Raw genomic sequence first — 24,071 nt, 5'->3', positions numbered from 1 at the left:
TGATAAGATTGTCAGGGATTTATAGGATCATTTATTCATTTCACTTTACTTCCTTTCTACGAATAAGGACTTGTAGTCAAAAAAAAAATCAAATTTCGACGTAATTTCTATTTTACGATCACCCAATTTAAACTTCACAAGTTTTTTCGGCACATCTGTAAACGCATATGTACCTAAGAAAATATAGATGACCAAAATATCCATTTTGAACACCTCCTCAGTTAATTATCACAAGTTCTCTTGTGATGTCTTCATGCGCGTAAACTTGCGTCACTCAGAAACGTTATGTAATAGTAAGTTGAAAACTCATACGTACGTAGAATGATCTAAAAGTTCGAGGTCAAGCAGTATAAAACCTTACCCTGAATAGTTCACATTACCAAAGCACATCTATCTACAAAATAATCGCCTTGAACGACTATGCACTTCTGCCAACGTTCGTATAGCTTTTAGAAGCACACCTGGCAGTCATTTTTCGCAACCTCTTGCAAGGCCTCTTGCGCTGCTGCTTTAACTTCATCATGGGGAAGAAGGCGACTTTCATGTTGAGGATGCACGGTTTGATGATCAATGCTCTGATATGACAAACAAATAACATAACGTTTCGTGGGACCTAGCTCCGTGTGACTCTTACCTGTTCCCAGCAAAAAAACATTTGCATGGACGCAGCTTTCGTCCGTCAAAAGAAGATAAAGCTGCATCATTGTAGGTTGCGAACAAGGCTTCCAGGAGTGTTTCCAAAAGTTTTATGATCACTGGCAGAAATACATAGTCCCTCAAGGTGACCCTTTGAAGGTGGATGTGCTTCGGTAATGTGAACTATTCTGGGTAAAGTTTTATACAGCTGGTCCCCGAAATTTTGTATCGTACTACGTGTAATCTATATAGGATGTAGTTATGCTTCTCTTTTTCGACTGCTGTATGAGGATAAAGGAAGAACAACAGTCAAAAAAAGGGGGGGGGGGAAGAAAAGCAAAGTCACTGTTTAATAACCAACTGATTTGTTTTTTTTAAATTGAACATATAACTAAGATTTCATCAATATTCTAATAATGTATGGATTATGTACAATATACATAATTAAAAAACTTTGAATTATGTTGTTTAATCATTCAAAAAAATTAAGAATAAAAATATGAAACCATCAACAAATTACGCAATTAAAGTGGAAAGATTGCACGTAGACATTTTTTAGTCATGAAATTAAACAAAAAAGGTAACAGATAAATTACAATATTAAATCATAATAGGAATATTTTTATACTCCTTTATACATAATAGGAACATTTTTATAGGGGAGATGCGGGCAAGATGGGATATCTAACGTTTAAAGGGCAATAAAACTGAAACCATTGCATTTAAACAATCATATTTATTTCAAAATCTTCCTTTGGTAATCAGTTTTTAATTTTTTTATAATTTTAGGAACAATCATAGCGTAGTTATTATTCTAGAGATATAAAAGTAAAAAAAGCCCCACCACCCCGTCTTACCCTCTGGTTCGGGTAAGATGGGGTACCCCTAGGGGCAAGATGGGGTACAGCATTTCACCTACTTTTCCTGACAGAATTCGCAGGAGAATGTTGCTTCATCGTCCTCATCATCCACTCCAGCACAAGAGCAATGTGCCCACGTACCACAGAGAGAACATTTGATCCAGCCTTCATTGGAATCTAAATAAAGACCGCTGCAGTACAAACAAGGGGTATTTTCAATATCTGCATCACTATTGTTACCCGATGATTTGCGATTATCTATCGTTTTTTTCTTTTTTATGACTCCTCTTTTATTGGGTCTTCCTTTTTTATCCTTCGTTTCCGTCTTCTCCAATTTTAATTGTCTAATTTCTTTTCGTTTTAGTTTATTCTCTTCCGTGACCTGCTTTCTTTTAATCGTTTCTTCCAGTTCTTTTTTATACGGTGACTCAGTAATAATGGCTGTTCTTCCTCGTTTACGAGTCACGCGTGAAGATCTACGACTTGCTGGAAGGGGTAATATTTGCTGTGGACTAACAACAGAAAATGTTGACTGTTGTGGAGTAGTTGGTCTTCTGTCTATTTCTGTATCATCAACCCACGTGGAACATCCAGGTTGAGGACTCGACGAGGTAGCAGAAGTCACCGTAGGTGTCTCGTGAAAAGTAGCTGATACAGGAACATTATTAATGGTTTTGCGAATTGCCTCTGTTTCAACCCCGGTAGATAGAAGTGAGGCACGAGATGTAGTTGCATTAGTAATAGCAGCTTCACTGGTATCCAGCACAGGTAATACGTCAACTTGCTGCGTTTCTAACTCAGCAGGTGCTGTGACTGCTACATTTGTGGTCGCTGAAGTCAGTGTTTGAGTGAGCGGAATATCAGTCACCAACGAAGGAGCAAAGTCGGTTTCAGAGAAGACCGTCGGATCGTAAGGCCAAATTCCGCACTTTTTGAAGCCATTTACAGCTGTTGCCATGGTGGATGTTTCTATGAATGCCTTTCCAAAAATTTCTGCAACTTGCCGCATTGTTACAACCATCCCTGGATTGCTGCGAAGCCAGGTCGTAATTTGCCGATCGTAATAATTGCTCAACGGTCTCATATAAACAACATCGGCGACCTGAAGACGATGAGTTGTATGTGGGGGGAAACATAAAGTAATTACCCCATTGGCTCGAGCTTCATCTATTAAATCGATGTTTTTTGTATGGGTGCTATGGCCATCCAATAATAGCAAAACAGGTCGATCTACTGTGGCCCCACTAAATTTCACAAACTGTTTAAACCATCCAAGAAACAACTCCGTGGTCATCCAGCCTGAGTCACTAACAACTCCCCATGCTCCAGGGGCAGCATTAAGCATTAACTGTGGATCCGTCCTCTTCCTGGGAAACACCATCATAGGGGGCATGTATTGTCCACTGGCGCTGAAGCATATCTCTACTGTGATTGTAGTACCTCTTTCTGCAGAAGTTAATGCCCCTACTTGTTTTCGGCCTCGTTTTGCTATAATTTTGGATTTAGTCTTTGGTACAACTGAAACACCAGTTTCGTCGCAGTTATAAATGCGGTCTGGTGTAAGATGGTGTTCGTCATAGATATTGCCCAAAAAATTAAAAAATTGATCAACAACTATTCTGTTGAACCCGGCAGCACGTGCAGCAGAAGTGCTTTCGGGTTTTCTTATTGACAAGTCTGGGTGTCTGTTCAAAAACCCTTGAAACCAATCTTTGCCGGCTTCTTGTTTTTGAACGTTAAAAGGATGGACTTTATTATTTTTTACTGCTAAATTGTACGCTAATGCTCTTAAGTCTTTGGCTGTAAGTCCGTAAAGTCTAGTCTCCATGTCCAATATATAGCCACAAAGCTCGTCCTCTTCTTTTTCTGTGAAAACAGGTTGCTTAGGTCCTAATGAAACCTTTACTTTAATACTTTTAGATGGAGATAGGGCCAAGTTCTCCCGAGCTTTTTTTACTTTTCTTTCTAGAGTAGTCTGAGGAACTGAAAATGTCTTTGCTGCTAGCATATACCCCATTTTCTCTTCTAAAACAGCTTTAACAGCTTTTTCCATGCTCTCTTCCGGCCACTCGCCTCTATTTGTCTTTCTCTTGTATGTTTTCACCATGCTAAAACAAACAAGTCCGCCTATGCATTACACAGCCAAGCCACATGCATATATACAATCACAAACATACATATAGAGCGAGAGATACATTAACATTAATCAACACAAAAGCTCGAACCGTAATAAAAACTTCGAGCGGGCAAGACGGGGAACACATACCCCATCTTGCCCTCATGGGTCTTGATGTATTTAAAAAAGAAAACAAAATAAACAACACACAAGACAGAAATAAACCAGTTTTTACCTGTTAGCGTAATATTCGGCGCATGCGGATAAACTCTTATCTCATTTACACTACTATTACTTGTATATTAAACACGTACTAAACGAATTGAGAAAATAAGAAGAAAACTTGGCGAAATCACTTTTGTTTCGATAACCTAAAAAATACGTGTCGCACGAATCACATACGAGAGTGCACTGGAAGCCGTCGTGGTGCCACATCGTCTGTGCGAGTTTGAACGTGTTCGCGCGACTAGAAGGTTATAATAGACCCGGGTGCCCCGTCTTGCCCGCCACCCCATCTTGCCCGTATCTCCCCTACACATAGAAAAATTTGCATTTTTCATAAAAGCTATAAAACTGACATAAATTTTTCTGAAAAAAAAAAAAAAAAAAAAAAAAAACATGAAAAGAGTGAGGTTCTTAAAACGCAGCTACAATAAACAAACTCGATATTTACTCCAAGTTAATAATAACTGAATACATATACTACTTGATCTGACGTTTGCACACATAATATTGAACAATTTGATTGTTTTAAATCTTTTATGAAGCACTACAAACAAGTTCAAATTAAATGTTTCAATTTAAAAATAATTTGCTGAAATTTAAAAAAATGCTTAAAAGAAAATCCTTGAAACTTTTCTAGACATTTTTTAGTCATGAAATTAAACAAAAAAGGTAACAGATAAATTACAATATTAAATCATAATAGGAATATTTTTATACTCCTTTATACATAATAGGAACATTTTTATACACATAGAAAAATTTGTATTTTTCATAAAAGCTATAAAATTGACATAAATTTTTCTGAAAAAAAAAAAAAAAACATGAAAAGAGTGAGGTTCTTAAAACGCAGCTACAATAAACAAACTCGATATTTACTCCAAGTTAATAATAACTGAATACATATACTACTTGATCTGACGTTTGCACACATAATATTGAACAATTTGATTGTTTTAAATCTTTTATGAAGCACTACAAACAAGTTCAAATTAAATGTTTCAATTTAAAAATAATTTGCTGAAATTTAAAAAAATGCTTAAAAGAAAATCCTTGAAACTTTTCTATACATATCATTAAAAATATTATGAGAACGAAAATAACTCGTTCATTGATTTCATAAAAAAATACATGAGAATAGTTACTTACAATAGAAAAAAATCGATCGCTATAAATGATGAAAAAAAGATGGCGCATTACGAAATAAAGATGAAACAAGATTGAGAAATACACAAAATGACATTTCTTGAGCAAAATAAATAATCGCTAAATATTTAAGAAATGCTTGGAACGACGAGGGAAGGGGGGGGGGGGTCACCCGCTGATTTTGGAACATTAAACTTCGTTCCCAACTTCGGCCTCATTTGTTTAGTACAGAACCGGTACCACCAACGCCTCGGAAGTGTTTCTGAGTCGACTTCAGCACTTCCGAAGAAAAAATTCAAAAGTCCCTTCTATTTCCAATTTTCGTCACCATTCAAAACGTCTTTAATCAATTTCTTACATTAATGCTCTAAATTCTTCCTAAACAATAGATTAAGTTTGAAAAAAAAATCTCGAATTTTATGAATGGTGGTAGTTTTAAACAACTCGGAGTTAACTTGAGTTAAATTTCAGAAATACAGGGAGGGGAGGGCACGCAAGTGTTTTAAAAATTACCGTCGGTTCAACGGGAATCTAACAAAATGGTACAAAAACTGGTTTCGCCATCTCATATTTGTTTTCATGGTTTCCAATTCAGCAATATACACTCTATAACGAAAAAAAAAATCGACGCATGAAGAAGCAATCATCCGATTGCTTACCAATTTTGTATGCATGATTGTTTTGACCAGATGTGCAAATGATTAAAATTTGGTGTCCAATGAATGAATAATTTGATCTTCAGTGCATCGAAACTGCGCACCCAGCAGATGTATATAAAGAGCAGTTCTTCAACAGTTGTTAAAACTTTCGGTTTGATTGCGATTCAGATTACCTTTCAACAACTTAAAAATGCCTCGCCGCATAGTTCGTGCTCATTACGAGCAACTGTCAGAGTTTAAACGAGGTCATATCATTGGATGGAATGAGGCCGGTAGGTCAAATCGGAGAATCGCTCGTCATTTGAGTTGAAGCGATACGGCTATTCGAAGATGCTGGCAAGGATGAGTGGTGTCAGAGTTCAGCGTCAGGTTGTTAGCGGTCGACCTAGGGTCACAACAGATGGTGATGACAGAGTGATTGTTCGATCAGCTGTCACAGCGCTTTCTTCATCTCTATGAACGATCAGACGTTCAATCCAAACATCAGTGTCCATCATGACCATTTACAGACGGTTGGGACAACGAAATCTACGCTCGCGCCGACCGTTACGCCACCTGCCACTGACGCCTACACATTGCCGAGCCAGATTACAGTGGTGCATGGCTCGATCAGCTTGGAATGGTGCCGACTGGGGATGTATAGTATTTAGCGACGAATCCCGATTCCAACTGCGTCATGACGATCATCGAAGACGTGTTTAGAGAAACCCAGGGCAGAGGAGGGATCCTGGTTTTACTTTTGCTCGCCACACTGGTCCTCAACAAGGCATTATGTTATACTGTGCCATTTCCTTTGATAACTGGACCCCTTTGGTCGTAATTAGAGGTGCACTTACTGCACAGTGGTACGTCAACAACATCCTAAGACTTTTTTTGTTGCCGTTCCTTTTGCAGTACCCTCGGCTCGTTTTCAGCAGGACAATGTGCCAGATAATATACGGCATGTGTTCCTATGAACTGTTTGCAAGCTTGTCAAACTCTTCCGTAGCCTGCCACATCGTCAGATCTCTCTCCCATCGAGCATGTCTGGGACATGATGGGATGGCGATTGCATCTGGCAAGGAATGTTAATGACCTCGTCCGACAATTGGAGCGAATTTGGCCGGAAATACCGCAGGACAATCTCCGAAAGTTTTATCGGTGTTTCCCACGTCGTGCTTCAGCTTGTATCTAGGCTAGAGGCGGGTCAATACCTTATTGAACTTGCTACTGTAACTCTAACATAAATTATTTAATTGTTCTAAGAATTTAATCATTTACTATTCTGTGTATTGTCTGCCTATTCACCAATTTTCGTCTCAATTGGACCACTCCTTCTTGGTGCGTCGATTTTTCTGTTATAGAGAGTATCACTAAATGATCATCAGTCTGAGACGCTATATTAGCTTTGTATTGAAATTAGTAATTAATAGCCACAAAAAATGAGTAAATAGGCTTTTTGAAACACCCGATCGAAAAACAAAAGGGAAGTGCACAACTGGAACGTACGCACACCCCACATGCGAAACTTTAACCTTCTACAGCTTACCATTTTTGAGTTAAGACTTATGAGAGATACATACGTACATCCAGCCGCAAGAAACCACGCAATAATTAACTTGTTTGGTACCTGAATGCAGTATAAAAACTCTTTCATGGGTGACTAAAATCAAAATTATCTTTTTTTTTTCCTCGAAAACATCGGCCAATTCCATCGGCTTTTCGATGTTTTTAAGGCCGATGGGCCGATGTTTCCTGCAAGTTAGCATCGGCCGCCGATGTCGATGCCGATGGCTAAATTGTTGAACCATCGGCGCCGATGCATCGGTCGAGTCCTAGTATTTACCCGATCCACATCACTAGAGGAGAGGCACGCAAGTGTTCTCGGAAATTAAAAAAAAAATAGTCGTAAAAAATAGACCGAGTTTGTCTTGACGTGCCATGGCGGATTTAAAATATAGCAAAGGTTGCAATTGCGCGAGAGGCCTCATAACCATAGGGGCACCGTAGGAGTTACAAAAATGCTTCTGATAAATGTTTTACAACTTCTATAATAGAGAAATACGGCCCCAAAATGTATTTCGACGCGCCTCAAATTTGTAACTCCGCCGAAGCGATACGGACTGCATTACTGTGATTCATATTACAAATATCGAAAAATTAAAAATTACCGTCGGTTCAACGGGAATCTAATAAAATGACACAGAAACAGGTTTCGCCATCTCATATTTGTTTCCATGGTCTCCAATTCGGAAATATATCACCAAATGATCGTCAATCTGAGACGCTATATTAGTTTTGCATTCCTTCCAACCACCTTTCACACCTGCACACAGAGCTAAAGGCACTCAAGACTGGTGCAAGACACATTTTCCGGCCTTAATTGGAGCTCAAGATTGACCAGCGCATTCCCCAGGTTTGACCCCAATGGATTATTCTGTTTGATCCATCGTAAAGACAAGGGTGTGTGCTAAACCTCATAAAACTTTGGCATCCTAAAAGAAATCCTTATGCAAGGCATAGGATAAAATATCAGTAAGTGAGTTGCGGCCCAGAGCCGAAAATTTTGTGACACGTTTAAAGCTCTGTATTAATCCTAAAGGTAGCCACTTTAAAAATTTGTAAATATATTAGACGAAATAATGTATTCATATTTATTTTCAAGTTTGGTCGTAATATTTTCATTAGCATTAAAGTAATGATTTATTATGTGTGTCCAAGAAATTTCTTATCATCCTGTATTAATTTGTATTATTAAATTAAGAGAGGGGTTTTAATCTCATTTGGAGGGGAGGCTCTCGGTTTGGGAAGATTCTTCGTGGAGTTTGCGGGGAGTGAGCCATCGCCCTACGGTGTGACAGGCATCCCTGTGTGTGAATAAGGTGCTTTTAATAAATCATAAATATTACCATTACTATGACTTGTATTGACTTTGTTTGGTTAGGTCACAAAATCTCAATTTGTAACAGGGTTTGAATTCACTTCTCAAGCTCACGAAAAAAACAACAGTTCCCAAGACTTATATACACTCAGGAACATTCAGAATAGCGCCCCAAGAAAGAAGAAAGGTACAATCGCGAAATTTTGCATATAAGAAGAGTGACATCTGATATGCAAATGATCCAAGTTTGGTGTCAATACGCATGACCGTTTACCCTACAGCACCGGTGAAATCGGGAAGAAGGTGCTAGATAAATCAGTGCATAATATAAGATTTATAAACGTTACGATTACATCCGGATAGTAAGAGAACCTTAACGAGTGAAGGATGCCAGGTAGACGGGTTAGAAAGCGTTTCTCACAGTTAAGCGAGTTTGAGAGAGGTTTAATGATCGACCAGAAAATTGAAGGTCGGTCAATGAGCCGTGTTGCTGCCCAGGTGAATCGTTCGGAGTGTTCCGTTTGAAACTGTTGGAGGCAGTGGACACGAGATGGTACCGAGGTGCAAAAAATCGGGTCTGGAGTGACCAGGAAGACCACGAGGAGAGAGGATGGAAGGATCGTGTGGCAAGCGCTCGTGGATCCCAAAGTGACTCGTTTCACCATAGAAGCAGATGTAGGGTAGTAGTTGTTTCTCGAACCATTTCTAAACGTCTTGCGGAAATAAATCTGCAGTCCAAGTGCCCTTTTCATGTACTCCTGTTAACACCAAAACATGGCAACTCTGTCTGCAATGGTGCGAAGCCAGAGCGATGTGGAAGGTCACTGATAAGCAAAAGGTGGTTGGTGCTCAGTGATGAATCCCGATTCGTTTTGGGGTCAGAGTCTATCCGCGCAAGGATGAGGAGACGCCCTGAAGAAAAGTACCACACCACCCATTCTATCGCACGACACACTGCCCGCACGGCGGGCATAGTGGTCTGGGAGGCTATTGCCTACGATAGCTGGCCCACTCTAGTTGTGGTACGTGGAACCTTAACTCGCCAGCGTTATGTTAATGACATTCTGCAACCACATCAAGGACCGTTCCTAAATGACCTCCCAGGAGCAATTTTCCAGCAAGATAATGCTTGCCCGCATATAGCTAAAGTTGCTCAAGACTTCTTCCCTCCGTTTGAAACTCTTCCATGGCCAGCCCGCTTTCCCGACTTGTCCCCTATAGAGCATTTATGGGATCAGCTGAAACGCCAGATGTCGCCGTGCTACTCGGTGCATGATTTAGAAGTGGCTGTTAAAAATTTGGGGGTTCATCGGCCTCAGAACAGCATCAGACGTTTAATTAGCTCAATGTCGGACCGTATTGCGGCATGTATTGCAGCAAAAGGGGGTCCAATGCTTTTTTAGCTCGCATTTTTTTAGGCTTAGCTGAAATTTAGGCACTACTTTTTTCATTGAATAAATCAATAAAAAGTGAAGGAATTGTCCCACAGTTTTCTTTTTGACACCATTAGAAAAAATGACAATTTTTACTTCAGATCAAACTCGACTTTTGGTCGAAAAAGTAAGCTTCTAACTCCAAAGGAAAAAAGTTACAGGACTTTTTAAATCAAGTTCGAAAAATTCCATTTCCATTCAAGTTGTTAACCATTTTATTTTCGCGTTTCCACAGTTACGCTTCTTGAATAGATTGTTTCTTTCCATATGACTCAATTTCATTTCTTTTATTTTGTGTTTCCATGGTTACGCTTTTTAAATCCATCGTTCTTACATTAATTTCTCCAAAGTATTTTAACATCTGTCGTTATTGTTTGGAAAGGAAATGTTGCATGGTAGTTTTTTTTTCTTTTTAATTTAAGCCTGATTGTTGAATATATGTCACGTGACTCAATGTTTATTCTCAAGGTAGACCGAACAAAGCTGGCTAACGTAGCTAGTGTAACATATTTAGAAATAACTGGAGGTTACATTACGAAAATACGTCTTTGAATCGAAAATAGAGCTAGAAACAGTAAGACTGGAAGTGTGGTTGAACACTTAATCAGAAATTACGCAAAAAAAGAATGAAATATATTCCCTTTAAAAGCGTAACCATGGAAACATGAAATAAAATAAGTTTAAGAAATCAGATGCAAAATAAGGAAATACACAATGGATTCAAAAAGCGTAACCATGGAAACGCGAAAATAAAATGGTTGACAACTTAAATCAAAATGACATATTTCGAAATTGATTTAAAAACGCTTGTAACTTTTTTTCCTTTGAAGATAGAAGCTAATTTTTTCGACCACAGGTCGCGAGAGATCTGGAGTAAAAAATCTCGCTTTTTTTCAATGCTGTCAAAAAGAAAACTGTGGGACAATTCCTTCACTTTTTATTGATAGATTTACCGAAGAAAATAGCGGCTACATTTCAGCTGAGCCTAAAAAAAGTTCGAGCTAAAAACGCAAATCACTCCCGTCGTAATTAAGTTAGAGCATTGAAATAAAATGTTTAGAACGCAGAAAATTCTACCCTTTTTAACGGTATATAATATTAATAGTTACAAGTAATTTTCACCCCTTTAATAGTCAATAATAGGCAATTTACGTGAAATTTGGGCCTAAATTTGAATAAAAAAGAACTATTTATCGGATTTTTTCGAATTATAGCCTATGTTACTCAGTAGGAAAGCACCTTTCATATAGTGAAAGAATTTTTCAAATAGGTGCAGTGCTTCCGGAGATTACCTCGAACATATAAACACACAAAAATCCACCCTCTCTCTTTATAATATTAGTAAAGATATATATATATATATCCGGTGAACATGGTACATTTCAGTTTTCAAAACTTTTTTTTTTCAAAGTCATCTAATCCAACAAAAATTATTGTCAAATAATGGCAAAAGGGTTTAATTTATCCGAACTATAAAAATTAATTAGCTCAACTTGGAATTAATATCCAATTTTCTCAGTTCTTTTATCAGAAATGAAAGATTTTGTCCACTCTGTTACACATTTAAAAACAACAACAAATTCAAAATTTTCAATTTTTTTTTTATTTTTTTTTTTTTTTTTTTGTTTAAATCGAATAGAACATATCTTTCATACAAATGCTTAAAATGTCATTGTAAAAGGCACATTTAAGTTTTATTGCTAATTATCTTACTCAAAAATACAAAATTTTTAAAAATCATTTGCAAAAGTTAGATTATTATATGAAACAAACTTGAAAAAAGATTGAAGTTGGATTATTCCAGTTAGTAATTGTGCAGTTCTATGCAAATTAACCTTTAAACTAAATATTTAAAAAAATTACAATCAAGTCAGTTAAAATATTCCTGTAACAGAGTGGATATACCTGTAAAAGAGTGGACACTATTATTGAAGATAGAAGTAATTTTTATTAATACGCTTTTATTAGCTTCACCTGTATGTATGTATGTATGTATGTATGTATGTATGTATCTTGTAACGGAATCTTGCAGCTCAAATTTCGCCCACTTCCTACGATCGGATTCTTTTGAAATTTGGCACGCGACCTCAGACCCGATGACAATGCAATATTTTATAATCAAATTAATTAATTAACTCTTTTAATTGTTAGTTTCCTCCAATTTTAATCAATATTTTGGCATAAATCCAACAATGTGAAAAAGAAAAAATTTTAAAAAATACATTAAAAAATGCTCGCAAAAATTATTTAAAAAGATCTATAAAAACCTTTAATTTTCTGCATCAGACAAAATTTGTTCCAATGTTCCAAGGTAATTAGAACATGAAATATAATTGTTTTTAACTAATTTCATGCCAAAATGTAGGTGAGCCTTCAATTGGAAATTCATTGCTGATCAGACCATTGTTGAACAAAACTTTTATTCAAATGCATCTCAAATTTTCAAAGTAATATAAATATGATTTCCGCAAACATACATCGATGACTCACAGTAGCTTCTCATCGGGGTGCCCTTGTCTTAACTTTAAGATATTACCTCGCACTCGTTTCATAAATAATTTCATCGCCTGATAATTCTCCAAGAAAAGACTAAAAAACAGAAAAATAAAATAATAGTTTAAAAAACTAAAAAAACACGCTTTCGTAGCAAAATGAACTAAAAAGTGAAAAATAACCTTTGGATGATAGTAGTTGACCAATCACTTAATTTTAATGTAATACAAAAAAGCGTGGGGGGCTTCTTATCAGTTGTCTTGAATTTCTTCCATTTGTTGTCCAAGCAAAAATGTAAATAGACAGCACCCCACGCTTTTTTGTATCACATTAAAATTAAGTGATTGGTCAACTACTATCATCCAAAGGTTATTTTTCACTTTTTAGTTCATTTTGCTACGAAAGCGTGTTTTTTTAGTTTTTTAAACTATTATTTTATTTTTTATGTTTAAGCAGAGAAAATAGATAGACAATGTTTCATTTTATAAAATTTTGTATTTCATTCAATTTTTCTATAAATTTGTTAAGCAAAGCTTTTTGAAAAACATCAATAGCATATGGGACTTGTTTACTATTTCCATAAATATTGTCCACTCTGTTACACAGTGTAACAGAGTGGACATGTAACAGAGTTGACAAATAAGTAGTTAAAAATTTGTTTCTAAAATTAAACATAAAGTAACAGTTAAAATAGTAATACAAAAGCAAAGAGTAACTCTAAAATTACTATTTTATATGTGATTTAGATTTTTTTTGAAATTTTAATTAGTAAAATTAATGTAACATAGTGGACATTTTGTTACTCAAATTTACTATCAGAGACAAAGAATGAATCTTACCTTGCTTGTTGACTGTGGAATCCACTAGGATTAGCTAAACATTTAGTTTTTACCATCTGGTCATCTCAAAAATATTGCTAGTTTTTTTGTAAAAATATTTTTTCATTCTTTAATGACTGTAACAGAGTGGACATTTCAAAATTTGTAAACTGTAGGGACAATTGTAAATTCCCTGTGTTTTCATTAAAAAAATATTTTTCTTAAAAAAATTTATTGTTTAAATTGTTACAATAAAGGTGTTGCAATATAATTGGATTTTTTTTTTTTTTTTTTGTTATTGCATCTAAGCAATTACTTAAATCACTTTTTAATTGTCACTGTTTTGAAGCTGGAACATCAAGATTTTGCCTTTTTTACTAACATAATTTTTTTTTTTAAATTCCTAAATCAAAATATTAAAAACAAAAAATACCTCATGATACAAAATTGAATGAAGAATAAAGAAAAAAATGTTTAAATCATATTGACTATCAAATTTTCTGTAAGAAATCCAAAAGTGTCGGACATGAAATGTACCATTTTCGTCGGAATGACCCATATATATTAGTCTTATTGCTCTTATCGGCCTTATCTGCAATAGCATAAATGCTTTTATCGAGAAGTTTCGTTTTTGAATTCGGAAAAACCGATAAACATACCAGACTGAGTTTTAAGTTTTTCCATCCCGAAATATTTGCGACAGTCTACACTTTCCGAGTTTTAATGCTGACATTGACTCAAAAAGGCAATCAACACGTGTCGGTTTCTGATTTAAAATCATAATATTAGATGGATTTATTTTCCGAACAAGTCATTTCTCATTCGTCGCACTTAGTTTGTGATGTAGAAACTTACCAAGTTATCTTATTTTATTCATATTGCCAATAGATGAGAAAATACTACAGTCGATTCCCGCTACAACGCGATTCGACTTACGCGAAACGGCTATAACGCGAATTTTTCACGAGTTACGAATTTTAGAGCTTCCGCGAATTTTTCGTCTATAATACAATTTTTTTAGAAGGAAGTATCGGCTTCGTTATTAGCCACTAAATATTTATTTCGTAAATACTATTACATCCCTTTAGGCATCACTTACAGCGAAAGTTTCCACATCAAACTAGCCTACACATCGCGTTGTTAGTCACTCAACATCATTCATTTATTTGATTTTTTGCATTTGAAATATTAAAGTTGATGAAACATAATGGTACCTTAGTGGCACCTTTATCTAATCTTTGTGAAAATGGGAAGAAAAAGAAAGTTTCTGATTTTAAAAAAAGGGGGTGGGGAGGGAGCTAACATTCTCTAGATGCTTGAATTACAAAACGTCGACGGTAGCGCGACAACATATATGAGTGAATCTTCAATGCGTACTAATAAATATGTTACTGTATACTATACAGCAGAGATGGGCGGATTCGTATTCGTAAATCCGAATCCGAATTTGATTCACAGCACCTTAACGTGTCAATCCGAATACGAATACATTCGTATTCACAAGTGTGAATCCGAATACGAAATTCGGATTCATACCTATGAATCCGAATCTATTCAGATTCAGACCTATGAATCCAAATCATTTCTGATTTACATCTGTGAATACGAATCCATTTAGATTCACACTTGGATTCACTGAAAAATTCAATTCAAAAGCCCAATATAAATAAATAAATGCCTGTCTGTACCTCCCTACAGGTTGAGTTTTCGGTGTTAGTGAATTTCTGAAGAAAAGTAACGATATTGTTATGGGTCCAAAAATTTTAAATGTTCAATTCTACCAAAGTCATGTAAATTGAAACTTGATTTGTTTGTATAATTTTACCACAGATAATTTATCTCAATTTCACAACTTTAAAATGTAACGAATATACAGTGACTGATGTTACAAAGGACCAAATTTGATTGTAAAAATTTATTGATGTTACAGATACTTGTACCTTTGAAAATGCAGATTCTCTCTGAAACGTTTCGTTTAAAAAAAGAACAAATATATTATGATGGAAGAAAACGATTTTTTATTCAATAATACAAACATACATTTCAACACTCCATCTCCGGAAGGAAGCATCGATCAAAGATAATTATTTAATAATAGTTCTACTAACCAAATTTCTCACGAAAAAACAGAAAATGCGTAAAAGAAAGTTAGGTTGTATTTTGTATTTCGCATTTATTTTCAACTATCGCATGGCAAGAACGGTAATTTCGTTATGAAACGTAATGAAATTCAAGCGGCGAGATAAATGTTTTTTAGCGTCAAATTGCTGATATTTTTCCTGAAATGCAATTTTAAATGGAAATAACGATGGAATCTGCTGGAAATTTTTGTCAAATAATTTGAGGTTAAACTGTATAAAAAGTTTTAATGAATGATGTATAAAAACATAATGCACTGACAGAATACAGTGATTTTCAACAGATAAATTGGGAAATTTTTAATCAGTACTCAAGAACAACAAAAAACTCTACATATTTTATCAAACACATTATAAAATAGTGTTTAAATTGTTGGATCTTACTTCATAACAGGGTTGATAAAAATCAGGATTTTAAAAATATATATATATATATATATATATATATATATATATATATATATATATATATATATATATATATATATATATATATATATATATATATATAAACTCGGATTTTTTATTTAAATCGGATTTTTCTGATTTAAATAGAATTTTTGAAATTTAAATTTATTTAAATAAAGTATTTGATACTAACAAGTTAAAACGCTCAAGTTAGATGTTAAATTAGATAATTCTTTTCCTATATATGGTTAAAAATTCATAAACTCTTAGTTTGAGTAATTCAGAAATCAGTAAAAAATAATTACATATCTGAGCTTGATAAAATCTTGCTACAATATAAAGTCCCATATCCATATGGGTGTATTTCCCCTGAAATTTTTTAACAATCAAAATAAATAACACCTTTCTTTTTTCTAAGAAAAAAAAATGGAAATAATATGAAAGTACATAAACTGAGAAAGAATAAAAATAGCGTAGAACATTAAATTATTTTCCTTTTTTTTTTTTTGGAAAAATAACACCTGAAATAAAATGCACGAAGAAAAAAAAGGAAACTGTATGCTTCTGGTATTTTAAATATTTTAATAAAACTCATCAAGGACTGAAAAGAAGACTGTTTTTTAGAATTCTTATCTTATAAAACGCATACATATTTCTTTTTTTCTCACTGTTTTGACTTACTGTAAGTTGAGGAGGATTGTATGTTTATTTTTTAGTGAATAAGTAAACAGCTTAACTAGGGTGGTTCAAAAATACATGTAAAAAAGTTTCTAATAGATAACAGGACACCACTTAATATTTTTAGACTTGTGGATAGTAATATACCGGAAGAATTTTGACTTCTTATTTCAACTGAAAGAGAGTGCTCAACTCCCTCCCACAAACATCGTAAGTATGGGGAGGGGCGTCAAAAATTACATTGAACTGAAATAACAATGCTACATATTATAATATACAAAAGTAATATGCATATACATTGCAAAACAAATTATTTACAAAAGCACAGTTGGGAAATTTCCAAATTTGTGACATTTTCCATGCTACGACTAATGTTAAATTGAGCACCGTCTTAAAATTTGAGTAAGAAACTAAAATTTTTACAGCATAATACTATTAGTAAGTCTGAAAAAAATAGGGTGTGTCCTGGACTCTAGCTAAAAAAAAGTTTTTTTGAACCACTCTAAGCTTAACTCTTAATAGGTACGTATCCAATTTAATTTATTATTTTTAATTCCATTGAAAGGTAATCTCGTTTCATATTTATATACTTTGCAAGTTTTTTCTTTTTTAATGTTGATTGCTACTATGATTTTTTATATTTTTCTTCGGTTTCGATTACATTTATTTAAGAACAATATGAATTTTTTTTTTTTGTTACTTTTAGTAAGATTACTTATTATTCCGAGGACAATTCTTTGAATTCGGAATGCGAACCTTTTCAGAAATTGCGATTTTCGCTTAGATCAGCACTAAGTGGTGATTTTTTCAAGCCGGTGAGTGATAATGCCGATGCTATTTCCCTAGAGAGAGCCTCTCATAAATCTATTCGAGCTTTATGTTTAAAATGTGATGCGAATGTTCCCTCAAAAACTAAAGAAGTTCAGGTGAACATTTTGAATACTTCGAATTTAATACGCCATTTACAGCGATACCACTTCACTGATACTGTGGAAGAATTCAAAGCTAGTCTTATATCTGCTAGGGAAGAATTCGTTATCACGAACCCACTAAGGAGGTCCCTAACTTGGGAGAATGAACATTTTTTTGTTAGTGTTCATGACCATAAAATCATGATTTTTAACTTTTTATGGACTTCTAAAACCTGGGTCCAGTAATATTCAACTTGGGGCTCCAAATAGTAGGAAGTTCATTTTCGGGTCAATTACTTAGTTTGACGCCAATAAATATACATCCAAAAACTCGCTAACACCCAAAACTCGAAATGTGGAGAGGTACAAAGAAACATTTATTAATTTATATTGGCCTTTTAAATTGAATTTTTCAGTGAATCCAAGTGTGAATCCAAATGGATTCGTATTCATAGATGTGAATCAGCAATGATTTGGATTCATAGGTCTCAATCCGAATAGATTCGGATTCATAGGTATGAATCCGAATTTCGTATTCGGATTCACACTAGCAAACATGAATCGATTCGAATTCACACTTGTGAATACGAATGTATTCGTATTCGGATTGACACGTTAAGGTGCTGTGAATCAAATTCGGATTCGGATTTACGAAAACGAATCTGTCCATCTCTGCTATACAGTACCATTATAGTGCAACATTTTATTATTGCTACATACTGTCGTGTTGTTTCATTTTATGCCTTTCCCTTCCGTTGAACATTCATTTTGCGCATATTTGTATTTCAATCTTGAATAAAACAGTTTTTTATTTTTTTAAATACAGTAAAAGTTCAGTTTTTTATGTAAGAAACTGTAGTATATAGTTGTGGATTGCTTTAAAGCAGTTTGAGAGCGTTCATAACAGTCTAAAAAAATTTGGTATGCTTCTAAAAAAATTGTATACACATATTTTTCCGCAACGCGAAATTTCGACTTACGCGAGGAGTCTTGTAACGCATCCCTCGTGTAAGTCGAGACTCGACTGTACACACTTAGATAGACGATTGAAGTATCATTAAAACTTAAATTTCCATTATTTCACTGTAATAAATATGTATGCTTTCCGTTGCAGTTACGCTCATATGCTTTTATTTAAAAAATAGTTCTGGATTAAAAAAAAAAAAGGAGGTGAAATGGTGGTACTCTGTTTTTAGCGCAACCTATCTGGTAGTGTTTCACCTATGCAACAACACATTAGGCTATTCTAGTCAGGAAAATGTTACCTGTAGGAATTAAAGCATATGATAATACAAGCAATTTTTAAAAAATGATACTCAATCAATAGCGTATATAGACTTCGGTGTGCTCATCCCCGATCGAAGCATCATTAATAAAACATATCTTCACATATATTTAAAAAAACATCACACAATACTGTAAGAAAAATAAATAAATAAATCTTATGGGTGAGGGTGGATTTATAAATCTTTAGTGAGGAGGCTAAAGAGTTATAAATGCACCCTCACCCATAAGATGTTTTTTTTTTCTTTTAACATTGTGTTATTTTTTTTAGTGTATGCCTTCATCTCTATTGCGTCCCCCCCCCCCCCCCGAACCGCGTCGGTTACGGTAGTATTATGTACGACATTGACACTGAGTAAACGGCAGTATTTGCAGTATGAGTTTTCGAGATATTTGAAAAAACACGCTTAAAAGGATGCCTTTTTCGCACTTCTTTTTAGCAAAAACCAAATGAGCAAACTGTACCATAAAGCTAAAGTACAACAGATGAAAAAAATAGCAAAAAAAAATAATAATAATAATAATAAAATAATAATAATAATTTTCAAGTTACTGTCCTTTATCAGTCCAATGCTGATTTTGGTTTTTAACTTAACATTTTCTGAACAATTAGTCAAGTGCATGCGGGGCTAAGTGATAGTTCATTTCTTTTACTTACTCATTTATTAAATCACTTACGCATTCATTTAGCTATTAATTCTTTTACATTCCTTAATTTTATAATTCACTTATTTATTCATTCATTCACGAACTTGATTGTTCATCCACTATTTTTTTCACTCACTTATTTTTTCTCATATTAATAAATTTATTTACTTATTTATTTGCTTATTGTTTCATTATATATTCATTATCCAGTAATTCTTCCATTTACTGATTCATTTGATCAAAAATATTTTTAATACTCAAATAGAAAATATTTCACAAGAAAATATTTTATTTTTCAGTTTCAACATGAAAAAAATGTGAAAAAGTTACAAATTGCCAAAAAAAAAATGTTTTTTCATTAAAAACATATTCTCCCTTTTTATGTACTCTGTAATTTTCAAAATAATAATAATAATAATAAGTTATTCATTTTGAAAAACGAAAGTTATCTTAACTATTTCACTTTGCCCCACATTGCCCTACTAAACTAAAACTGTCGGCTAGCCACTGCCGAATAACAAAAAGTGGTATGTTGTGGCCGTCATGAAACTTCCTTCTACATTTTTTTCCAGAGTTCTTGGCTCTTACGTATAATCGAAACAATTATGCTAAGAGGAAAACAGATAAAAATTTCAAATCGTAGAAATATTTCCGGTTCCGGTCATTTGCTAAGAATCAAATGAGTGCAGAGGCGCCCCCGATGCAAGGCGGGTCCAGCCTCTGGTTTTGGAGAGTTAATTACCAGAGCGCGGGGGGGGGGGGGTCAAAGTGAAATTTTCCGGCCCGAAAGAGGGACTGGGGCAAATTTTTAGAAATTTTAATCCCAAATTGTAGCTTTTTGACAATATTTAGCACCTTAGGGGTGTGATCCCGCTCCCTTCTGTATCCGCGACTGCCCTGATGGGAGGTCACTGTGAACTCCCAAAAATGTGCTTAATCGACAAATATTGTCGGACGATTCGGCAGAATTTAGAGTTTTATTCGGCAAAATTATCATCATCAGGCAAAATTTGAAGTTTCATTCGGCAAATTGATAATTTCCACCCTCCGAAAAATTTAAGTTCGGGGTGACTCTGATCTAATGAAAGGCTTTCTCGGGGTTATCATACTGCGAAAATATTTTAATATGATTGATATTTCACATTGATTTCATTAAGATGAATAACTCGCGCAGAAGATGAGCAAAATCTACACCTCTTGGAGCGATTAAAGCCAAAATTGAAACAGACTTCCTTCATTTCGTGTTTCTTCAGTTATATTCCAAATTTCGCTAAATCGTAGCATTACTTCTTGACATATAGCAGTCGCAACTCGCAATGAACAAGAAAGAAAGTTCGATTGCACCATCTTCCTTGAAACTATTTGCACCAAAATCGAATCAGCTCTTGCACCCTCTAATGTCTACAACGTGGATCAATTTCTGTTGGATTAGATCAGCGGTTCCCAACCTTTTTTGCCTTGCAAACCCCTTCTAAAATCTGTACGAGTTTGGCGAACCCCTTGTGCAATAAGTAATAAGAGACAAGCACCACCTCCCCCCCCCCCACACCCGCAGTAAAATTTGGGAGGATTTTTTTAGTTTGAGAAACAAAAATAATAATTACAAAATACAGTAGACCCTCGTTTCACGCGGGGGTTACGTTCTACGGAAATACCGCGTAAATCGAAACCGCGTAAATTGAGGCCTAATACTAGTGTTAAAGTAGGGGTTTGGTTTCTGTAGATAACAAAATACTTTATTCTAGTGATGACTAATTGAAAATAAGTTTAGTGTGTACTTATATCGACTTTTATGCACAACATGCATAAAGAAAACATGAATTAACTTCGTATTCTGTTTATAAAGAGGAGTTGGCTAATCTTTTGGCAGTCATTAAGAATTTTTCTCTGTAGTTCTTTGCAGAACATTAACGCATCCTGACCACTTGCGTCATTTCCATGATAGAATCTTCCTTCACTAACAAATAAGAAAGATTATTTCTATTGTCTAGGAATGGCTTAAAATTTTCAATGTTAACATTTTTGGTTGTGCGTCACCGCCGTCGGTATCCTCGTTGGTTTTGACCTCCTTTGTCACTCCTAAAAGCTCTTTTTCCAGTGAGTTCTGAACTGTGTGAGTTTAATAACTTTACTTCTGGAAAGAGCTCTGGAACCAATCGCATAAAATGTCTCTAGTGGCCCAAGCTCGATTATTAGCAAGTCAAAATGCAGTTTATTACATGTAATCTGCAATCTTTAGGAGTTAGGAATTTTGAAAGAGGGGAGAATTTTAACTGTTTGCATTGCCGCATCCACGTAAAATCGGAACTCATCCGCGTAAAATAAAATAAAGGTGTCAAATCTTAAGCCGCGTATAATGGAAACCGCGTAAAATGAACCCGCGTAAAACGAGGGTCTACTGTATAGAAGTATAAAAGATGCTACAAGCTAAAATGATAGCTGAAAAAATTATTCCAAAACAAATTCAACGGAACAAACCCGGTGATAATTCAGCACACTTTGAAAAAAATGGTTGTTGCGGAGCAAAGAATTTCAAAGTTTGGCTCAAGTGTCTTGTCTGACCATTTGAGTCTTACATTAGGTTCAGTATTTAATTTCCTTCAGCATTTATTTCCATGTACTGAAATAATTTCTTTTCCCATGGAAACTGTCCAGAAGGAGTAATACAATTTATCCAAAAGTAGCGAATCCCGAATCTCCAAACGTTATCTAAAAAGTATCGAATGTGCAAGAGAGAAATAATAAATGATGAACTAAAAACGCTTGAACTTGAGACTTCATCTCAAACAAACATGTTAAATTCCTGCCATTGCAATATTATTTCACAAACCCCCTTTGTACATCCCAGGGGTTCGCGAACCACCGGTTGGGAAACGATGGTTAGATTAATAACTTCTCGACAAGGCAGTCGCAAGTAACGAAAAAAAAAAAAGCTCGATTGCCCAAAACTGAATATTGGGGCCTTATATTTCGAAAAATTCGTCCCATAACCCCAGTTTGTGACCGAATAATGCACTTTGACTCCCCCTCCCGATCATGATCTCCCCCCTCCCCCTCGGTAGATTGATCAGTAGTTTTTATAAAACGTTTATTGACTCTTAAAAACAGCTTTAAGAATTATTTTCACAATCATTTTTTTTTTGCTGGCTCAGTTTAATGCAATGTAAAAGTAAATAACTAAAATTCAAAATTAAAACTAATGAAGCATTTAAACCACTGTTGGTGCACATCTCATTGGGATATTGGAAGGCTCATTATGGGGGCATTTTGATTTTTCCAAAAGGCATTCCAAGAACAAGTTATTGTCTTGAACTCAAAGAATGTTCTTTTCGCATTACCGGCTTTTTTTTTTTTTTTTCCACATGTGCTTTGATAATTTGTTAAAACTGTCTTTAAGGGCAATACCAGGTCACAAATCATTTATGTGTCGAGTGTAATATGAATTACATGTCACCAGGTGGACATCGGCGTACGAGATGTGGTGTGGGGCATGGTCAAAAAAATTTAGGGATACACCCAGACCCGTCATATAAAATTTTCCAAGTAGGGGAAGCCAAGAACTAAAACTCAGTGGCGGCTTTACTAGGGGGCGGTGGTGGCGACCTCCCCCTCCGTGACCGTCATTTTCTAAACCCAATAATGAAGAATGGAAGGAATTACTAGCAACTAATTTCAATCAAGTACATTCCACAAATTTGCTTTAAATTAAGTTTAGACAGTTAGTGTAGTCGAGGATGCATTACTTACTTTTTAATTCGAACTAAGCTCGCCCCTTCCCCCTTTTTTGAACTTTAATAATTTGTATCTGTCTATATGTGTCTTCCAACCTTTTTTTTCCATGGACTACACTATACTGGTATGATAACATATTGCTATGACTCAAAACAATGGTTTCCAACCCTGGGGGGTGATAACCCCCATAGAAGAGATTTGACACTTCAAGGGGGTCATAAGTTTGTGAGATGCGATAGGGGGCGAGTAGTATTTAAGGGGGGGGGGGCAATTGACTCTATGCCCTCCTACATGACGGGTTCGGGGGGAAGAATGGCTTTTACGATTTTCCACCGCCACCCCCTTGAATAGGCTGTAAATCCTCCCCTGCTAAAACTCAATGCATTTCACGGGAAAATAACAACAATAATCAATGGAACAATTGCATTGTGTTTCTGGGGGGGGGAGAGTTTTGGCAATTGCCCCTTAAATGACAAGACTGGAAACACCGATTTTAACAAACTAAATTATTTGAAGGGGATAAATGTGAAATCTATCAGCACCCAACATGGAAATGTCTGGGCCCACATACAAAATTTGTCACTGCGACCAACAAATTAAAAAATCTTATACAGCTATACCACTTTTAAAATGAATTACACTATAGAATATAGCAGTAGAAATGTAAGAGGATTACATAAAATAATCAAAATGTAATTTTAAATTTATTTTGATCACATTTGATCAAATTTATAGTGCTTGATATATTTAGAGAAAGCCCTCTGGAGCCCCGTGCCCTGAAAACTATCAAACCATCATCTATAAGTTTATCATGCATACTTAATGACAAAAGCTAAGTTGTTTTAAACTATAAAGGGTCATATATTACATGAATGTTAATGTTTTAAGAATCACTCAGTAGAATATTTTAAGAAAACCACAAAAATATGAAACCATTACCTGGAAACTAATTTGGAGTTGTAACCTTGAATATTCCGGGTTCAAATTAGGAATGTAAATTAATAATCCACCTGTCAGCACATTACCACA

General features: G+C 35.0%; 1 protein-coding gene across 1 annotated transcript in view; it reads right to left on the bottom strand.

Annotated features, from left to right (window-relative positions):
• LOC129224948 (interferon regulatory factor 1-like) overlaps positions 1-24,071 on the bottom strand; it is an 80,480-nt gene extending 56,409 nt beyond the window's left edge. Inside the window, exon 1 of the mRNA XM_054859496.1 lies at positions 23,982-24,071. The gene's annotated coding sequence lies outside the window, so the exon portion shown is untranslated. The remainder of the gene's footprint in view (positions 1-23,981) is intronic.

Source organism: Uloborus diversus, chromosome 6 (assembly GCF_026930045.1).
Source record: "Uloborus diversus isolate 005 chromosome 6, Udiv.v.3.1, whole genome shotgun sequence".
Classification (NCBI taxonomy): domain Eukaryota; kingdom Metazoa; phylum Arthropoda; class Arachnida; order Araneae; family Uloboridae; genus Uloborus; species Uloborus diversus.
The sequence above is the reverse complement of the archived record's forward strand: the minus strand, read 5'-3'. Positions and strand labels throughout refer to the sequence as shown.